A 20,119-nucleotide genomic window follows, 5' to 3' on the forward strand; every position below is an offset into this window, starting at 1 on the left:
TTCTTTTACGTTTCTATCGATTTTAATAGTAGTGTGTCTTTTGATTCTTCCCAACAAAGTATATGACCTCGCATTCCCTACATGATAATGCATCTGCCAAGAATACTCCAATTGTTGGAAGGAATCCTGAGGAACAGAATGCACATGTATTTGGAAAGGCAAGGACTGATTCGGGATAGTTCACATGGCTTTGTGCGTGGGAAATCGTGTCTCACAAACTTGATTGAGTTTTTTGAAGAAGTAAGAAAGAAGATTGATGAGGGCAGAGCAGTAGATGTGATCTATATGGACTTCAGTAAGGCGTTCAACAATGTTCCCCATGGGAGACTGATTAGCAAGGTTAGATCTCATGTAACAAAAGTGGAACGAACACCGACCCTTGCGGTATGCCGCCAGTACCTGGACACCAAGAGGAACATGTTCCATCAACTGCAACTCTCTGTTTTCTTTTGGCAAGCCAATTACTGATCAAAGCTGCAATCTCTCCCACAATTCCATTCCTCCGCATTTTGAATATTAGCCTCCTGTGGGGAACCTTATTGAACGCCTTGCTGAAACACATATACACCACATCAACCGGTTTACTCTAATCGACCTGTTTGGTCACTTTGTCAAAAAGGTCAATAAGATTCGTTAGGCACGACCTACCCATCACAAAACCGAGCTGACTGTCCCTGATCAGATTATTCTTTTCTAGATGGTTATAAATCCTATTTCTAATAACCTTTGCCAACACGAAACCAACAACTGTAGTGAGACTCACTGGTCTGTAATTACCAGGGTTGTTTCTACTAATATTTTTGTACAAGGGAACAACTAATGCTATCCTCCAGTCCACAAGCACTATTCCTGTAGACAACGGTAATTTGACGATCAATGCCAAAGGCACATCAATCTCTTCCCTTCCTTCCCAGAGGATCCCAGGACAGATCCCATCCGGCCCAGCTCACTTGTCTATTTTCACACTCTGCAGTAGTTCTAATATCTCTTCCTTGTGAAACTCAATCTCTGTTAGTCTGGACGCAAGTATCTCTGTATCTTCCGCGTCAACATTTTCATTTTCTATAGCGAACACAGTCGAAAAATATTTATTTAGTGCTTCCCCTATCTCCTCTGACTCCACACACAACTTCCCACTATTATCCTTGATTGTCCCAAATTTAACTGTCGTCATTCTTTTATTCCTGACATGCCTATGGAAAGCCTTCGGGTTAACCCTGATCCTATCTGCCAACAACTCCTCATGTCTCCTCCTGGCTCTTCTCAGCACTCGTTTTAGGTCTTTCCTGACATCGTTGTAACCCTCGAGCGCTCGAACTGAGTTTTCACATTTTGTCCTAACATAAGACTTCTTTTTCTTCTTGACCAGGGATTCCACTTCCTTAGTAAACCACAGCTTACGCGTTCTAAATCTTCCTCCCTACCTAACAGGTACATACTTATCTAGGACACACAGGAGCTTTTCCTTGAATAAGCTCCACATTTTTAATGTGCTCGCCCCCTGCAGTTTCCTACCCCATTCTACGCTTCCTAAATCTTACCTCATTGCATCGTAATTTCCCTTCCACCAGCTGAAACTCTTGCTCCGTGGAGTATACCTATCCCTTTCCATCACGAAAGTAAACCTGAGAGAATTCTGATCGCTGTCTCCAAATTTCTCACCTACTTCCAAATCTAAAACCAGGCCAGGCTCGTTACCCAGTACTAAATCTAAAGTGGCTTCATCCCTTGAAGGCATGTCCCCATACTGTGTCAGGAAGCCCTCCTGCACACACTGGACAAAAACTGACCAATCTATAGTACTCGTACTGTAGGGATCCCAAACAATATTTGGATATTGTCTTGAGTGTCACAGAGTTTTTCATTGTCCCAGAGACCAGATGAAGTTTGTATTCCTCACGTACGGGAGCGAGAATTCTTTCAATGTCTCAGATCAGTTCCTGTCCCGAGAACATCAGAGTCAATGTCCCGTCCTCTACTCGGTCCGACAGTTCACACTTCTTCATTCTCCTTTGATTCCATTTCCCAAAGAGTTTCTCAAGATTTCCAGAGCTGGAGCCTAGATTATACGGTTTGCTTCCAAAACATTTTTCCAACTGCCAACTGACAATATTTTCACAGTATCTCTTCACAATCCTCTGGCTTGCACCATGTCCAGGGACGATAAGTCCCGTTTGGTAGAGAGATTCCCGAGGCTGGTGAGTTTCACTTTGGAACAAAGATGGTTAAGTGGTAATTTCCTGCGGTTGTTTGTAATGATGGGAGAGGGAGCGGTGTGGAATGAGCACTTTGACGAGGAGGAGGAAGTGTTGCCACTGACCAGAGTCAGAGAACAGAGGACAGGGATTAAAGGAATCTAATGAAAAGCAGCACTTCTGCTCAGGATGTTCAATAACAACTGTAGAAACCCGATGTGTCGAGCAGTGTATCTGGAAAGAGAAACAAAGATAATGTTTTAAATATGGAACATTTCTGATGAAGAACTCAAGTTTGCCAAGTCGAATCAAATTATCGGCCAGGTTTGCAGAACTTTGTTCAAGCAGGAAAGCATTCATAACGTAGTCAACAAGATTCGAACCTACGTGGGGAAACCGCAATGAGATTTCTAATCCATCGCCTTAACCACTCGGCCATGACTACAGACAGGGCTCCGCATTGATCATTGACCAAATCAACCGTGATCACATTGAAAGCTGTCGCTGACTTCATGGGCGAAATGCTTCCATCTCCTTTCATTTCTTTGCTGTCATTTGTAAGGTGCGAGACACCAATGAGAAAAAGAAGAAAACTACAAAGTTAGGAAAAGATATTTGCAGCCAAACTGAGTTAAAATTATTTATTGAAAGGAAAATCACACTTGGCAATTTGCTAGATCTCTTTGCGAACATGACCAGCAGAGTTAATCAAGGGAGCTATTGATCTGAGTGTTCTTGGACATGAAACAAACAACGGTTAGTGACATATTCATTTCTTTTTCTGGCGAACGAAATGGTCTTTCCTGACGGTTACAATGAAAGAGATGGTTCCCAATAAAAGACAGAGATTAAGTCGCATGCAGATATATTTCAATGTGATAAGATTCACTTTCAGTCCCTAATTACCCCAGAGATGGAGGTAGTGAGTTACTTTTCTTCACTCTTCAACTCCTCAGCATGGAGGTACAGACATGAAACCGCTAGAGATGGAGTTCTTGAATTGGGAACCAGCGACACTGAAGGAACTAGACAAAAGTGAGGACTGCAGATGCTGGTAACCAGATTTTAGATCACAGTGATGCTGGAAAAGCACAGCAGGTCAGGCAGCATCCGAGGACCAGGAAAGTCGACGCTTCTGTTGCCAGGCTTTCTGCGTTCAGCAAACAATTTTCGTTTTTGGCTCAGATTTCGTGCAACTGCAGCTATTTGTTTTACGTTAAACAAATTGTCTTTCCAGATGCTCACAATGAAAGAGATTTTTCCCAATAAAAGAAGGCAATTACGTCCCATCGAACGCTGACACCATCGTGAGCGCTGCTGTTTCACAATGCCACAGAGTCAGGTTCAATTCCCGCAACAAACAACTGAATGTGTGGAGTTTGCACATTCTCCCCGTGGCTGCGTGCGCTTGCTCTGTTTTTTTCCCACTTTCCAAAAATGTACCGATTAGATGAAATGGCCGTGCTAAATTGGAGGGGTTAATGGAGAGGAATGCGTATGATCTCGGACGGGTGGGTGTGGAATTGGTGGGGCGAAGGGCCTGTGTCCACATTGTAAGTATTGTAATCTACAGTAATCAATGACCAAGGTATGGCGAGCGTTGTTCGATTGGGCATGTATGACTTTTCGATTGTTTTTCTCCAAAGTTTCTTTACAATTCAAACGGGAGTGGAAGAAGGGAAATGAATGTCTCCCGTAATTCTTGCCTTATTGTATCACTCACAGGCAGTATTTTTTTCCTGTGCGTTTTATTTTACACTATGGTTACTGTAAGTGGTCTTGTCAGCTATATCGGCGGGTGTCCTCTTTCCTCACTGTTCCTCATCTCTACCCAAACACATTTTACATCCTTATTTCCTGAATCAAAGTAATCTCTAACCATTGTATAATTGTCACGGAAACTGGGCTTTTCACATGCCTGTGAATGTCAGTTTCCAATATTAATTGATCGTTCCCTGTGTTGCAATTGCGCATGAGAAGAGGAAAACAAAATAGAGGCAGGTGGTCCTGGGTTGCAAACGCACGTAATTGCAGCTAAAACGCAGATTACTGCATACAATACGATCACGGAAGCACGCACCGACCCGTCAGGAAGCACACATTAAGTACAATGCTGGAGGTCATGTCAGGATCAGGACTAGAAATACAACAGAAATACTTCTCTTGAGTACTATTTTGGATGTATTCCTCAATGAGCTATCGTGCTTTACATATGTTCCATCGAGAGTTACCTCTCACAAAGAATTAACCAGTGCTGTAGATGGTCATATAATCCGAGTTCCAAGTCCCGGAATCAGAAACACTCAGTGCCCTGTGTGTACCTACAAGGAACAGCTGTGCATGGGGTTTACAGGGTAACTGAACTGCATGAATGCAGCTCGATGGTCGTCTGTCTGCTTCTCCTGTCCTGCTTCTCCTGTGCAGTCCCTGCGTGCAATCTTGTCAACTACGTTTGTCCGGCAGAAGATGGGCATTGGTCATTTGTCTCTGAGAGAGGCTGTTGGTTTTTGTGTTGTCATAATTCCGGGTGTACGGAGGAATCTGGCTGTCAGTTCACAGAAACTTACTTTAATAAATGGAAGCGTGCTTTTTAACTTGCCACGTGGCATATCCTTGTTGCGAAGTTCGTGCACTGCGAATCACGTTGCGGGACTATCCATTTTTGGCAAAGAATTTGTGTGGCAGTCACGAGTTGCCACGACTAGCTATCCCTAGTAGCAATACGGACAAATAACAAGAACTACAAATTCGATTAGAACAGCACAAAGTTAATGTGACAAGGCAAACAGAAGGCAGCCAGAAAATTTCTGGATGTCGGGCAATCATCCAAGGTACCTTTTCAGATGAAAGTTTGTGCATCAGTAGAATCCGGGACCTAAGTAGTGTATGTTGGTTATTCATATTCCAGGCAACTTGTGTTGTTCCCCGTTTACTCTGAAAGTGAATAGACATAGTTATTTCACCCTTATTTTGAAAGAAGATCCTGCATTGAATCTGTTCGCCGTTTTTTGATGCTGTGGCGAAAAGGTGGGAAATCGCCATATGAAACGTTGCTATATTTCTTTCCTTTCCTTCATGACTGTCCTGGTGAGGGAGAAAGGTAATTGTCTCTCTCGATCAGATGGAGGCACCGGCGCATTGATGTCCTAATTCAATCACTGATATAATTGGAAATATTCACTTTTAATGGTCCGTTGTTGTTCTGTTTTGTTTTATGATACTTGAGAACTTTCTGGGACTTGGCAATACACTAAATCTCCAGTAGGTTTGGAATTGCCTCGTTGTTATTTGTGCGAACAGTTCATGTCAGAGACGACTCACAGTGCCTCACAGACAGTACTTAAGCTTCGGTGTGTCTGATCATGGTACTGCCTTTTCAGTTTTGATTCTGTTCCACGTTATGAGCTGTCAGTTTTTTGATTCGCTGGAGAGCTGAGTGGGTAATACGATACGTGAGGTACTTTTCTTCAGCCAAAATCTTTGACGGCGAACTTGGGAAAGTGTCAAGAAGAATGGTCATTGGCAGCAAATATCTGGAAAACCTTCATCTCTGGATCGGTTGGGCCCATCCACCCTCCAAACCAAATAGCCGAACATGCCAGCTGAGCAACAAACATTATGCGTTTTTTTGCAAATGGTGTATTCAAACCGTTGCCGGTGGCTGGAGCATCTCAGAGTTGTGGAGCATGGAAAAAAATCCTACGATCCAACTTTCACTTGCTGAACAGATAACCAAAATTAATCCATACATATCTGCCAATATTTGTGCCTGATCTCTCCGAGGTCTTCCTGTCGAGACATCCATTCAGATGCCTTTGAAATGTTGTGAGTGCATCAGACTCTGCCACTAAATGTGGCAATACATTTTACACACACAAAAGTTCTGTGTGAAAAACATGTGTCCCTCACAACCCTTTAAAATATTTCCTCTCTCAAATTAAACGTACACTATGTAGATTTGAACTCGCGTGTCTTGTGAAAAAGTGCTTCCTGACTATTTACTCTGTCTGTCTTCCTCATTATTTTATAAGCTTCTGTGAGGCCATCTCTCAGCCCTGCAGCTCCGAGGAATCTGACGAAGCCTATTCAGTTTCGTTCTCATGTCCAAGCAGTGCAAACCTTGCAAATCCTTGTAAAGGTTTTCTAAACTTACACTTGCAAGAAGTGTGTCCAGCTGCAGCACTTGTTTGACCGTATGGCCACTCTGGACCTGCGGGTGGACTCACTGTGTAGCATCAGCAATTCTGAGGAGTTATGTTGCCTCCCAGGTGCTTAGGTCAGGGATGTCACCCATTCAGAAGAACATTCTGAAAGGGGTTCGTGAACAGCCAGTTGTCTTGGTGCATACAGGCGCCAATGGAAAAAAAAAGATGAGGACCTGCAGGGAGAATTCAGGGAGCTAGGAGATAAATTAAAGAGGAGGACCTCAAAGGTAGTAATCTCGGGATTACTGCCGGTGCCACGTGACTGCCAGCGTAGAAATGAATAAAAAAGGCACGATGAACACGTGACTTGAGGAATGGTGCTGCAGGGCGGGTTTCAGATTTGTTGGACTTTGCGACAAATTCTGGGGAATGTGGGTCGATAAGAAAATTGACGATCTGCATCTGAACCAGACGGGAACGAATGTCCTTTCGGGAGTTTTTGCTACTGCTGTTGGGGAGGTTTTATGCTAATGTGGTAGGGGGGTGGGAACCACAAGAGAAAACAAGTCGGCAGTGAGATGGAAACTGGAAACTGTAAGAATCAGGAAGATAGCATTAATAATGGGAAGAGTAGGCAGAGAGCAGATGAATGGAAAAGAACTGGTGGCCTGAAATGCACCTACTTTAATGCATGGAGTATAGACAGATGAACTTCGGGCTTAGGTTGGTGCCTGGGAATATGACGTTATTACGATCACAGAGATTTAGTTGAAGGAAGGGCATGGTTGGCAACCAAATGTTCTAGGATATAGACGCTTCAGACGGGACAGGGAGGGAAGTAAAAGGGGAAGGAGTTGCATTGCTGGTCAGGGATGATTTCATGGCTGTGCGAAAGGAGGACACCATGTCGGGTTCGGGTCGTGAGACACTATGGATGGAGCAGTGAAATAAGAAGGGTGAGGTTAGATTTTTGGGGCAGTATTACAGTGAGCGTGAGGTGTAAGAAAAAAATAGTTAAACAGATCATGGAAAGGCGTAGAGGCAATAATTTAGTGGTGATTGGAGATTTCCATTTTCCCAACATTGACCGGGATACTCTTAGCGTCAGAAGTCTGGATGGAATACCATTTGTAAGAAGCCTCCAGGTGAGTTTTCTGGAGCGGTATATCAATAGTCCGACGAGAGAATAGGCCATATTGGAACTGGTATTGGGGAATAAGCCAGGGCAGGTGAGAACAATTGCCGTAGGTGATTTCTTTGGGAAGTGTCCAATATTCTGGAAGTTTTAGAATACTCAATGACAAAGATGAGAGTGGTCCTGAGGAAAGAGTACTAAACTGGGCCCAAAGCTAATTATATAAAAATTATGCAAGAGGTCGGAAATGTGGATTGGACACAGCTATTTGTTGGAAGGTCCCCAGTTCATATGTGGCAGGCTTTCAAAGATAGGTTAAATATAGGACAGGATAGGCATGCCCCGTTGAAGGCAAAGGATTTGAAAGGCAATATTCATGAACCGTTGATGACAGGACAATTGTACGAGTCGCCAAGAGGAAAAGGGAAGCATACATAACCCCTCAGCAGCTAAGAACAGAATGGTCCCTGGAGGAACATGAGAAGAGTAGGACATGTCTTAAACGAGGCATTAAAAGAGGTCATGAAACAACTTCATGCTAGCAGAATTTACGAGAATCCTAAAGCCTATTATTCATATATAAGAAGCAAGCGGGTAACTAGAGAAAGGATTGGTCCACTAAAGGAAAATGAAGGAAGGCTGTATGTCGAATCTGAGAGGGTGGGTAAGATTCTGAATGATTATTTTGAATCAGTGTACACTGAGGAGAGGAACATGATGAATGTTGAGTCTAGAGTAAGACATTTGATTAGTCTGGATCATGGTGACATAAGTCGGGAAGCTGTGTTGGGCAGGCTAGGGGTAGTTAATGTCGATAAATCCCAAGGAACGGATGGGATCTATCCCTGGTTCCTGAGTGAGACGAGAGAGGAAATAGCTGGGGCCCTGACAGATATCTTCGTGGCCTCCTTAAGCACAGGTGAGGTTCTGGCCGACTGGAACGTTGCTCATATTGTTCACTGTACAAGAAGGATAGTAGGGATATTCCGGATAAGTACAGACCAATGGGCCTGACATCAGTGTTGGGAAAGTTGCTGGAGAAGGTACTGAGGTATAGGATCTGTTAATGTTTAGAATATAATGGGCATATCAGTGAGAGGCAAAATGGTTTTGTGCGGGGGAGTTCGTGATTTTCGAACTCAGTCGAGTTTTTCGGGGAAGTGACCAAGTTGATAGATGAAGGAAAGGCTGTTGATGTCATATACATGCACTACAGTAAGGAGTTAGATAAGGTTCCCCATGGTAACCGAATACAGAACGTAAAGTAACATGGTGTGCAGGGTGTTCGAGACAGGTGGATAAAGAATTGGTTGAGCAATAGGAGTCAGAGAGAGGCAGTTGAAGGGAGTTTCTGGAAATGGAGAAAGATGACCAGTAGTGCTCCACAGGAATTAGTGTTGTGACCACTGTTGTTTGTGATATACATAAATGATCTGGATGAGAGCACTGTTGTAATTATCAGAAAGTTTGCAGATGACACGAAGATTTCTGGACGAGCAGAAAGTATAAGGGACTGTTAAAGAATACAGGAGGATATAGATATACTGGAAAGTTGGGCGGAAAAGGGGCAGCTGGAGTTCAACACATACAAATGTGACGTGACGCATTTCGGCCAGTCTAATTCTAGATCGAGTTAGACAATGAAAGGAAGAGCTTTGGGGAAAAAAAGTTGATGTACAGAGAGATCTGTGAGTGCAGGTCCATTGTACACTGAAGGTTGCTGCACAGGTGAATAGAGTGGTCAAGCAGGCATATAGTATGCTTGCCTTCATTGGATGGGGTATTGAATAAAATGGCTGGCAATTCATGTTAAAATTGAACAAGACATTGGTCTGGCCGCGCTTGGAACACTGTGTAAATTTCTGGTCGCCACATTACCAAAAGGATGTGGATGCTTTGGAGAGGGTGCATTACAGGTTGAAGTGGATGTTGCCTCGTATGGAAGGTGCAATCTAAGAAGAGAGGTTGAGCAGGTTAGGTTTGTTTTCATTAGAAGAAAGGAGTTTGAGGGGGACCTTTTTGAGGTTTACAAAATCATGAAGGGTACAGACGGGTAGATAATAAAAAGTATTATTCCCCAGGTTGAAGGATTAAATACCGAGAGGTTAAGCTTTCAAGGTGAGAGGTGAAAAGTTTAAGAGGGATACACGCGACAACCACTTGACACAGCGGGTGGTGGGTGTCTGGAACGCATTCCCATCAGAGATGGGAGAGATAATCACGTAGATTCATTTAAGATGCGTCTGGACAGATGCATGAGTAAGTGGGGAGCAGACGAATGCAGATGCCTAGGAATTTGATGACAGGTTTAAACAGTAGATTTGGATCAGCTCAGGCTTGAATCAATGAAGCGCTGTGGGAGTTATCTCAAATGGAACAGTACGCACTTCGCATGAGAGAGGTTGTGGGATCGGTGCCTGCATTTTCCATCCCCTTTAAGGGCGGCACCGTGGCTCAGTGGTTAGCAGTGCTGCCTCACAGCACCATTGTTCCACGTTTGATTCCTGTGCGTAGTTTGCACATTCTCCCTGCGTCTGCGTGGGTTTCTTCCCACACTCCAAAGATGTGCAGGGTAGGTGAATTTGTCATGCTAATTTGCCCATAATGATCGGTGCAATATTCGAGGGAAATGGGTCTGGCTTGGTTACTCTTTGGCGCGTCGGTGTGGACTAGTTGTGTGGAAGGGTCTGTTTCCATACTGTAGGGTACCTAATCTAACCATCTTCCAGAAAACTAGCCCAACGCACTGACCAAGTGATAAGTGCCTATTCAAACTGGTGATCGCCACTGCAGCATAACAGAAGGGCTGATCCCGTAAACAACCACTCCACTTGCCAAATTTTCACGTTTATTCTTTTTCAACATTCCTGCCTGTATACAGATCCATATGCCTTTGAAATGTTGAGAGTGTACCAAACTCCACCACTAAATCTGACAATTCATTCCAAACACGCAAAACTTTCTGTGTGAAAATAAAATGTCCCTCAGATCCCTTTTAAATTTTACCACTCTCCCCTTAAACCGACGTACCCTTGTTTTGAACTTGCCTGCCTTGGGAAGAAATATTCATTGACAATTTAATCTACCGTCTCCCTCATATTTATATAAACCTCTGTAAGCCCATCCCTCAGCCCTCAGGCTCCAGGGAAAATTTTCAAATCCTATTCAGCTTTACGCTACAGTCCAAACACTGTAAGCCTTGCAACATACTCACAAATATTATCGAACTTATGGCAAGTTCGCCATTGAAAGTGCGAGTGGGTAAGTGCCTGAAGTGAGGCGATGCTGAAACACTAATCATGAAAAACGTGGTTGCGGGGGGTTGTGTGGCAGCGTGGCAGATGTATCGAAGGAGCTGTCTTTAAACTGTAACCTCGATCCAGTCATTGATTTGAATTCCCATCACGACCAGAACCACAGGTGAAGTAGGGTACTCTGTTTTTCATGAAAGACCTACAAACATTGAGATATCAGGATTTGATCCCATATTCGGCTGTGTTTTGACAGGAACTTTCACTAACTAAGGCAGAGGGACTGCCCAAGCTCAACGATTCAAAACCATGCGTACATTTACTTGACTATTCGAACACAGGATCTCGGACTCATTTTTGTGTGTTTCACAGTTAGTCGGTGAAAATTTAAAACAACCGCCGGTTATGCAGAAGATTTCAAAGCTGGATATTCTCCACTGAAAATGCTTTTGTTTTAAACTGATAACTTAGCCTGATTAAACTGACAGGAAAACGAAGATCCGTCCATCCTCTTGGGCACCTTTAACCGCGTTAATGTCCGCAAAGGGAAACTCACACTAAGAGGAATGGGCTCATTGTGGTGAATTGTTAAGGCGTGGTGTATGAGTCAGAGTGAATAGTGGTCAGTAAATACTGACACTGACATTTCACGTTGCAACACCAGCTCCTCACTCACTTGCTGTCTCACGCCTCCCAGTCATCATTGCCTTTCACATTTTCCCCTCGTCCGTTCCACTTCTCAACTTATTCCCGACAGCTTGCATGTGTTCCCTTCGAAACTGCACCATTAGGAAACGTATTATTGGGAAAAAGTCATTACTGAATGGGATAGGATGCACAGTCAATTCCTAATTACCCGAGAGATTGAGATTTTGAGTTACTCCGCAGAACCCTGGATGTCCTCAGTAGCGGGGTACAGGCATGACACCATGAGGCAAGGATTTAGACCTAGTGACATTGAAGGAATAGCGAGATATTTTCAACTGGGAAACGCGAGATCCTTGGAGGGGAATTTGCGGTGATAGCTTTCGCTTGTATTTGCTGCCATTGTCCTTCTCGACAGATGCTGATCGATCAATGAATTGTTCTCGCAGGATCCGTGTGTGCAACCAGGATTTAGTCTTCATTCGGCTAATTCACAAGAAGAGAATTAAATCTTCACTTCCTGACTGGGAAATAAAGCCTGTTCTAGGCAATGTAAACTCAGATTCGTATGCAGGGACGTTCATTGCAGTAGCATTTGGGAACTGACCTGTACAAACTCTTGTGCCTGCTCTTCACGTCATAATCGTCTTCTCAGCAGTGTTTCTCTCTCCAAGTTTCCACGTCGGTTCATATTATCACCCTGGGTTTCAATGTGAAAAAGGCAATGCTGTGATAATCTGATGTTGTTCAGCAGATATACTGCAGGAAGTTAAGTAAAGACTGATGCTAACACGAGCTCGTTTTGAGCTATGCTGATCTGTCGGCAGCAAGAAAGGCATCGTTCAACTCACCTCATTCCGGAAGACGAGCTCAAAATGATCAGTGGTTTCTCGCTGAATTAGTTCAGACTCTGGAAAGTAAAAAACTTCAAATGTGACAGTACAGTGAAAGGAAGTGGTTCACAGAGTGGGGAATTCCAAGTGAAACAGTGACGGCGACTATGTTTGCTGATTTTTCACCTTGTGAATGCTGTTGCCCTGATGTGGACGTTTACGTTACATGTAGACTAACTGTCACAGCCAAACCTCGTCTTTGGGTCAGTGACGGAATTGATAACACGCCTGATGTCGAGTTAGGGGATTGTCAGTTCGCATTTAAATTCGTGAGGATGCAGCGTGCTCGACCATTCCTGTTGTCTGTCAGGAACGGAAGGGATTGGGTTTTTCGAATTTACAGTTTCTTTCGTCAACTTCAAATTCTAGCTCAGAGCAAAGTCTCTCATTGTGTGTAGAACTGGCTTTGGTTTAACCAAAAGCTGCCTTTTGGCGGTTGAACTTGCATGTTGGAGCGGACAGCTAAAGTGGAGCACAAGGAGCTGGTCAAATCCTGAGAACTCTGTCACTCTCGGGGTATGTGTCTGTGTGTCTCTTTCTGTGGGAGGCACGACTTGTGTAATAACACAGTGTGACTATGTCAAACTTCAATCCCATTGTTGTGTCATCTAAGATCAAAGCGAGAACCTCACTGCCATTTGCACTGGAAACAGCAGAACACATAAGGTTATGGACCAAAGCTGGAAACTGGGAATAGAATAGATAAATGTCTTCAAACCAGACTGCACTATGGGCCAAATGGGTTTTTCCATTCTGCAAAACTTGAAGACGATTAGAAACCAATCTGCAGTGAAACTGATCAGAAATAAAAAGGAAAAGCCATTTCATTGAGAATAAATGCAAGAGCATCTGTCTTCATTCCGTGTAATCTCGTAGTTAGGATTTGGAACTCGAACTGCCATGGCATTAGTTCTATTTTCGGACAGAATGATTTATTGTGCAAATATATCGTGGTACCAGTATTTATAACCACTGGTCCGAACCTGCTAATGCTTAGTTTTGTGCCAGGTTATCAAAAATCAAAAAGATGCAGGTTTTGGAAATCTGAACTGAAAACGAGAATTGACAGTGAAACCCGTTACACCTGGCAACATCTGTGGAGAGAAACAGATTTTCTTTTAGATGGACAGAAACAGGTTAGTTATAGATTTCTAGATTATACTGTTGGGAAAATGATAATCTTACCTGTCGATTCAGGATATTTATCAAAATCACTCTTGAGCTTACAAATGTCAAATTTACAATTTTCAAGGAATTGATCAGCTGTCATGCTACTTTCATTTTCCTGAGCTGGTGGAAGGCTATGATTTAATGGCTATATTTCCTTTTGCTTTCTGTTATTTAGCAGTCACGTCGAATGGAGAATTGTTTCTTTCAGTGTCTTTGTTCTGCTATATTTGTCTCTGTATCCTCCTGGGCCTTTTTCACATTCTCAGACTCTCTGGCTGTCCATATCCCTCATTACCCATTTCTGCACTTTGAAAAGCCTGACTTTCAGAGACAGTTTGAGACTCGAACTGCTGAGAGACTTCCTGGCGCTTGGCTGGAGTCGGTCGAAGTAGTCTCACATTCTCTGTATAATGCGTCTGTCACTTCGACCTGAGGCAAGGAGAAATTTCTTCCTCAAAATCTAAAGACCCTTTCGAAATTAAAGTTTAAATGCATCCTTGTTCTTCTTCAGCTATCATGTAATTACTTCCTTTTTTTCTGTTGGATAAGGAATTCAACGAATGAATGGAGACAGCAGAGAATGAGGGTGATCATGTCGTGGTGTCAGTGCCATTACCACAACATTCCCCGGGAATGCTGCAGTGTCTCCCGCCTCACCACTTAATTTCCACAAAACTGGGAATGAAGGAATGAGAATAAGAGGATGAGAAGCAGAAGTGCTTGTGGAACTGCGGGAAGAATCTCCATGTTAAAATAGTAGTTAAAAAGAGCAACATACACTACTGGATTTAAACCACGAAAATGAAGCCGGAACACGAAATCAGAACATACAGCAATTCAAACAGGACACTGAGTTTCTCAATCAGCAACACAATACTTGCGAGAAATAACGAGCTTTCAATACAATGAGCAGGCACCAGTGTGATGGGAGGTGTTCTAACCAGCTAAGCCACGGCGCCACGTTAAAAGCCAGATTTCTCGTCCATATGTGCAATTCCTAAACCACTTGATCACAGGAATTCGAAAATGCGTTTTCTGTATTAGCATTGCTCAGTATGAATGGCAATCAAACTCTGCTTTTGCAAAAAACAGACATTTCAAGGCTGAGCATTGCTCACTGAAAAGGCACAGAAAAAGACAATATCCTCTTGCACTGGCATCCAACAGATATTTTCATCTGTTTAAACTGACAGAATAAAGAGGATGTGCTCATCTCCTCTCACGTTACATTAACCACGTTAATATACACGCAGGGATTTTCAAACCAAGTTGAACAGGCTCCTTGTGGTGAATTGACAGCAGTGGTGTTTGAGTCATTGCAAACATTGAGCAGTAAATGCTAACCAATAACACTGACACTGAGCCTTGCACCACACTCACATCTTGCGTCATGTCTTCTAGGCATCAATGCATTTGACTTTAATTTTTCTACCCTGCAGCTCTTCTCAAGTTATTCCCGACCGCTGGCAGGTGTCGAATTAGAACATGCAATTATTGGAAATGCATTTCTGGGGCATAGTTGTCTTTCAATGTGATAAGATTCACTGCCCATCCCTAATTACCCCAAAGATGTAGGGGACGAGTTACTTTTGTTAACTCCTCAAATCCTTAGTACGGAGGTACTGACAAGAAACCGCTAGAGATGGATTTCCTGAATTGCAAAACGCAGACCGACTCCAATCTGCTAACGTAACTCACCCAGGGAAGAGCAGATGGACCCCACTCTGTCAATGTAACTCAACCAGGGAAGAGCAGTCTGACATCACACGATCAATGTAATTCAACCAGGAAATTATGGCCTGACTGCACTCTGTTAATATAACCCACCCAGGGAAGAGTAGACTGACGCCACTCTGTCAATGTTAGTCATCCAGGGAACAGCAGACTGACCCAACACTTTATATGTAACTCATCCAGCAAATGGCAGACTGACACCACTCAGTCAGTATAATTTACCCAAGAAAGAGCAGACTGATGCCACTCTGTCAACGTGACTCACTCAGGGAAGAGCAGGCTGTACCCATTCTGTGTATGTCACTCATCCAGGAAAGAGCAGATACTGATCTGATACTGTCAATGAAACACAAGCAGGGAGACGAGCCTGACCCCACTCTGTCAAAGTAACTCACTCAGAGAAGAGCAGACTTATTCCATTCTGTCTTTCTAAGTCATTCAGCGAAGATAGTAATTAAATCATACTCTCTGTTAAACTCAGACAGAGAAGAGCAGACTGTCACGACTCTGAGAAAGTAACACGCCCGTGGAGGAGCAGACTGACACCACTCTCTTAACGTAGCTCACCCAGGGAAGAACAGACTGAGTGCACTCTGTGATATTACTCACTAAGAAAGGAGCAGACTGACCCCATTCTGTTAATATGACTCTCCCAGGGAAAAGCAGATGAAGCCCAATCTGTCAATGTGACTCTACCAGGGAAGAGCACTCTGACTTCACGCTATCACTTTAACACAACTAGGAAATTGCAGACTGACCGCATTCTGTCAATGAAATTCACTCAGGAAAGAGCAGACTGACGCCACTCTGACAATGCAACTCACCCAAGGAAGAGGAGACTGATCCCACACTGTCCAAATAACTCAATCCGTGAAAAGCAGACTGACGCCATTCTGTTAATGTAACTCGCACAGGAAAGTGGAGACTGACGCCACTCTGTCAAATTAACTCACTGAGGGAAGAGCAAACTGACGCCACTCAGTCAGTGTTACTGACCCCACACTCTCAGTGTAACTCAGCAGACTGATCCCACACGGTCAATATAAGTCGTTCATTGAAGAGCAGTCTGACTCCACTGTATAAATGTAATTCACTCAGGGAAGAGAAGACTGATCCCATTCTGTCTATGTCACTCACCCAATGAATGAACACAAACCCCACTCTACCAATGTAACTCGACAGGGAAGAGCAGAAGGAAGCAACACTATCAACATAAATTATCGAGGGAAGAGAATACTGACCCCGCTCTTTCTGTTTCACTCAGGCAGGGGAGAGCAGACTGTCACCACTCTGTGAAAGAAATTCGCCGAGGGAAGGGCAGACTGACCCTACTGTGTCTGCGTGACTGACACAGGTAAGAGCAACTAACCCAACTCTGTCAATGTATCTCCCTCAGAGAAGAATACCCTGACCCCTCTCTGTCCATGTAGCTCACCCAGGAAACAGCAGATTAACTATTTAAGTTCACAAAAATCCTCTGAAGTACGTCCTATCCAGACACTCTCCACATCCCTGTCTCTGTAACCGTTTGCATTCAATGGCAATTCCAAATAACCTGCAAATGTTTAAAATGTGGCAGCAAACCAGAGCAACCACACAGAAATTGGGCAAATGTGCAAACTTCCATCAGGCAGTGACCTAAGCCTGGAATGGAAACCAAATCCGACAGCAGTCGTGATTATAAAATGGCTGAACAGAAACCTAGCAAAAAGCATAGCGTCCCTGTGTGTTGCAACGATTCTGAGTATTAATTAAACCCCTCTTACTGTAGTTAATTTCCATTTTCATCGCTGCCAACCTTCTTCAAAGCAAAGCACGCACTTGCTTTTTTCAGACTTCCTACATCCCGTTTTCATCCTGCTTTTTTACCTAATCATATTTCTGACTTTACAAACTACGTCATAACAGGTTGACAACTGCAGAATGAGCTTTGTTCCGTTCTCCACTGATGTTGATAGTTGTAATCCGGCATATTCGAGTCGGACTTGTTGCACTTGCGGGTGGAGTATTCGCGGCATTTTGGCTTTTCTTGTTCATTTTCGGTCGACTATTTCGAGTTCATTGTGAAGAGTTCGGAAGAAGACGTTTGGAGTCGAAATGGTAACTGTGTTTTCTCTCGAAAGACAGACGTCGCTTTATTTCTGTTATCTTATAAATTGATCTTCTTCTGATCTTTGCAAGTGAAATAGGGTGCATTACTATTGCTCGGTTTTAGTTTCAAAATCAAGAGAAACATGAAGGAGAGAATATCAAGGAGCACAAAGTACTGAGTTGAGCACAAAGTACTGAGTTGTAAAGATGATTTTTGCCGCACGGTGGTAATAAAGATCAAATTAAGATAACGGTTCAAGAACATTTAGTCTGTGGAATTGGTATGTGACCTCAGTTCCAAATATATATTTCTGTTTAAAGTTTGTGCGAGGATTTGTAGCTCGGGTGGTCGTTGTTGTGGTTCTGTTCGCCGAAGCTGGAAGTTTTTGTTGCAAACGTTTCGCCCCCTGGCTAGGCGACATCATCAGTGCTTGGGAACCTCCTGCGAAGCGCTTCTTTGATGTTTCCTCCGGTGTTTATAGTGGTCTGTCCCTGCCGCTTCCGGTTGTCAGTTTCAGCTGTCCGCTGTAGTGTTTGGTATATTGGGTCCAGGTCGATGTGTTTGTTGATGAATGCCATGCCTCTAGGAATTCCCTGGCTGTTCTCTGTCTGGCTTGCCCTATGATAGTAGTGTTGTTTATTTCTGTTTTATATATATATATATATATATATATATATATATATAAAAACAGATATATTTCTGTTCTTCCAGTACATCTTTTTGACTCCCAGAAAACATTGATTGTTTTCTGTATTCACTTTGTTTCGCGATATTTGTCTTCTGGTCGAACAGGGACAACTTCAATTTGCGTCTGCATTGAATAAGATTTCGCCCTTTCTTTCGAGAAGCAAACCTGTGCATTATGTAATACTTATCATGATGATGGCTAAGAAGTTCAAAATGATTTACGGTTTATGGATCGTGAGCAAGAATGAAGAGATCCACTGGCGAACAGATGTCACCACGTCCCATTCCTACATCGGGCCTGAAGCGGTCCATTGGCAGAGTCTACAGACAGGAAATGTCTAAGTGACTAGTCCTTAGTTCAGTTTGATTTGATACCAATGATAGTGCTGTTTTGGTGCAGAAATGTATCAACATCTCTGACGTTAGAGTCAATATTTAAGCCACATCTACTCCATGGAGTGTCTTCTCATATCTGAGCACGCTGACATGAAAACATCTAGCTCTGATAGCAAAGGAGCTTTGATTAAACTGGGAGTATGTTTAACTGAGCAATTCAGACAGCCAAGATGCATAATTGGCATTTCGTTCTTCAAGCTGAGCTCTCCACACCAACTGCTCTAACGAAGGCCATGGGTAAGATCCCCATCGATTATTTTGCTCAATTTTAGCCTCAGCAACAACCTATGGTTCTGAACAATGCTACAACACAAAGCAGAGGGTTAAGTCTGCTTTGCATCGTTAATTTTCAATTTCAGTTCTTAATGCACAGTTTCTTACGAATATGGACAGCAGAAGACCGTTAACATTCCATTTCTAATATTGCCAGAAAATTCTACTCCGCTGAGCCATTACTTCGCGGCAGCTCGCACTGACAGGAGAAAACAACTGTTCTCATTGTACTTGCTAAACATTCTTTGATTTAAAACTTACATGCGCTCGACTCTTGAGCTCTTTTCTAGACCGGCTTCTGAATGAAATAATGTTTCAAGTCTTCTTGGTTTCGAACTCGTCAACAGGTTCTAACCTGTTTATCCCTTCTCCCGTGTTGTCAGAGCTGTCGAATAATTCTTGTCTTTTGGTTTTGTCGTGGCCATCTGACAGTTTATCTGATCGGCTTTGAATGACATTTTTGCTGAACTAAGTATGAACTACCGTTCAAGTGGTCCCAGTAGATGTAGAAATTCTGGACACAAGCAACCACTATTCCACGAATAATGTTACATCAAATCCTCTCGGAGGGCAGTCACCAATTTATTGTTCGTTCTAAATGAATACTTTTGACCACCTTGCTTCGTAATTTCATGTAGTGAATTATTTCTATATTTTGAAAGCAACAAGAAAACATGCTTGTAAATTCTGGAGAAGTTGGAGCTACAACTCCTGAAAAGGATTAGGAAATCACAAATTAAAGATAATGAGGACAGAAGATGCTGGAAAGTCATAATCAACACAAAAAAAAAACAACTGGAACTGGAAAGAAAAAACCACAGCACATCATGCAGCATCTGAACAGCAGTAGAGTCGACGGTTGAAACAGCACCCATCGTCAGCACTGAAAAGGGGGAAGGGAGCTGAGAAATAATTACAGAAAAGGGTGCGGCTTCAAGGACAGGTACGGAGGATGGTTTTAAGTGGGTGCATGTAGGAGGAGCATGAGATTGGACAGTGGGGACTGTGGAACGTTTCAGTTGGAAAGAAAATTGACACGTAGGTCAGTTCCAGGAGATAGGGCGGAGGGGGAGATTTGCAGCCTGGTGATTTCTATGTTGAAACCTTAAGTTCGTAAGTTTCTGGCGGAAAACGAGATGTTTTACTACAGTTGAGATGTGGCCTTATTTTGACAGAGGATAAGTTCCAGGTTAGATCCGCCTTTGGGGGTGTAGGAAACGAATTTGTCATGGCTGGCAACCGGGTGTTTGAGTTGGTACGGGTGCGCATAACATGGATGCTTCTGAAACAGTCACCAAGTTGCGCTCGGTCTTTCAGGGTGCAACACCTGCTGCCACACTGCACCTCGCAGTGGCCTTTCCTGACATAGGGCAACTTAATTTCAGTTTTGTTAGGCATGGGGGAAACAGGAAACCCAGTATTTATAAGTATTGTTACATTATGAAAACACTGCTACAGTCCAGGAACTGGCCGAAAACGAACCTGACCAGGAGTTTGTGGTGG

This window comes from Chiloscyllium plagiosum, unplaced genomic scaffold (genome assembly GCF_037043375.1).
Source record: "Chiloscyllium plagiosum isolate Xiang-an unplaced genomic scaffold, Cpla_swu_hap1 HiC_scaffold_50, whole genome shotgun sequence".
In the NCBI taxonomy this organism is placed as follows: domain Eukaryota; kingdom Metazoa; phylum Chordata; class Chondrichthyes; order Orectolobiformes; family Hemiscylliidae; genus Chiloscyllium; species Chiloscyllium plagiosum.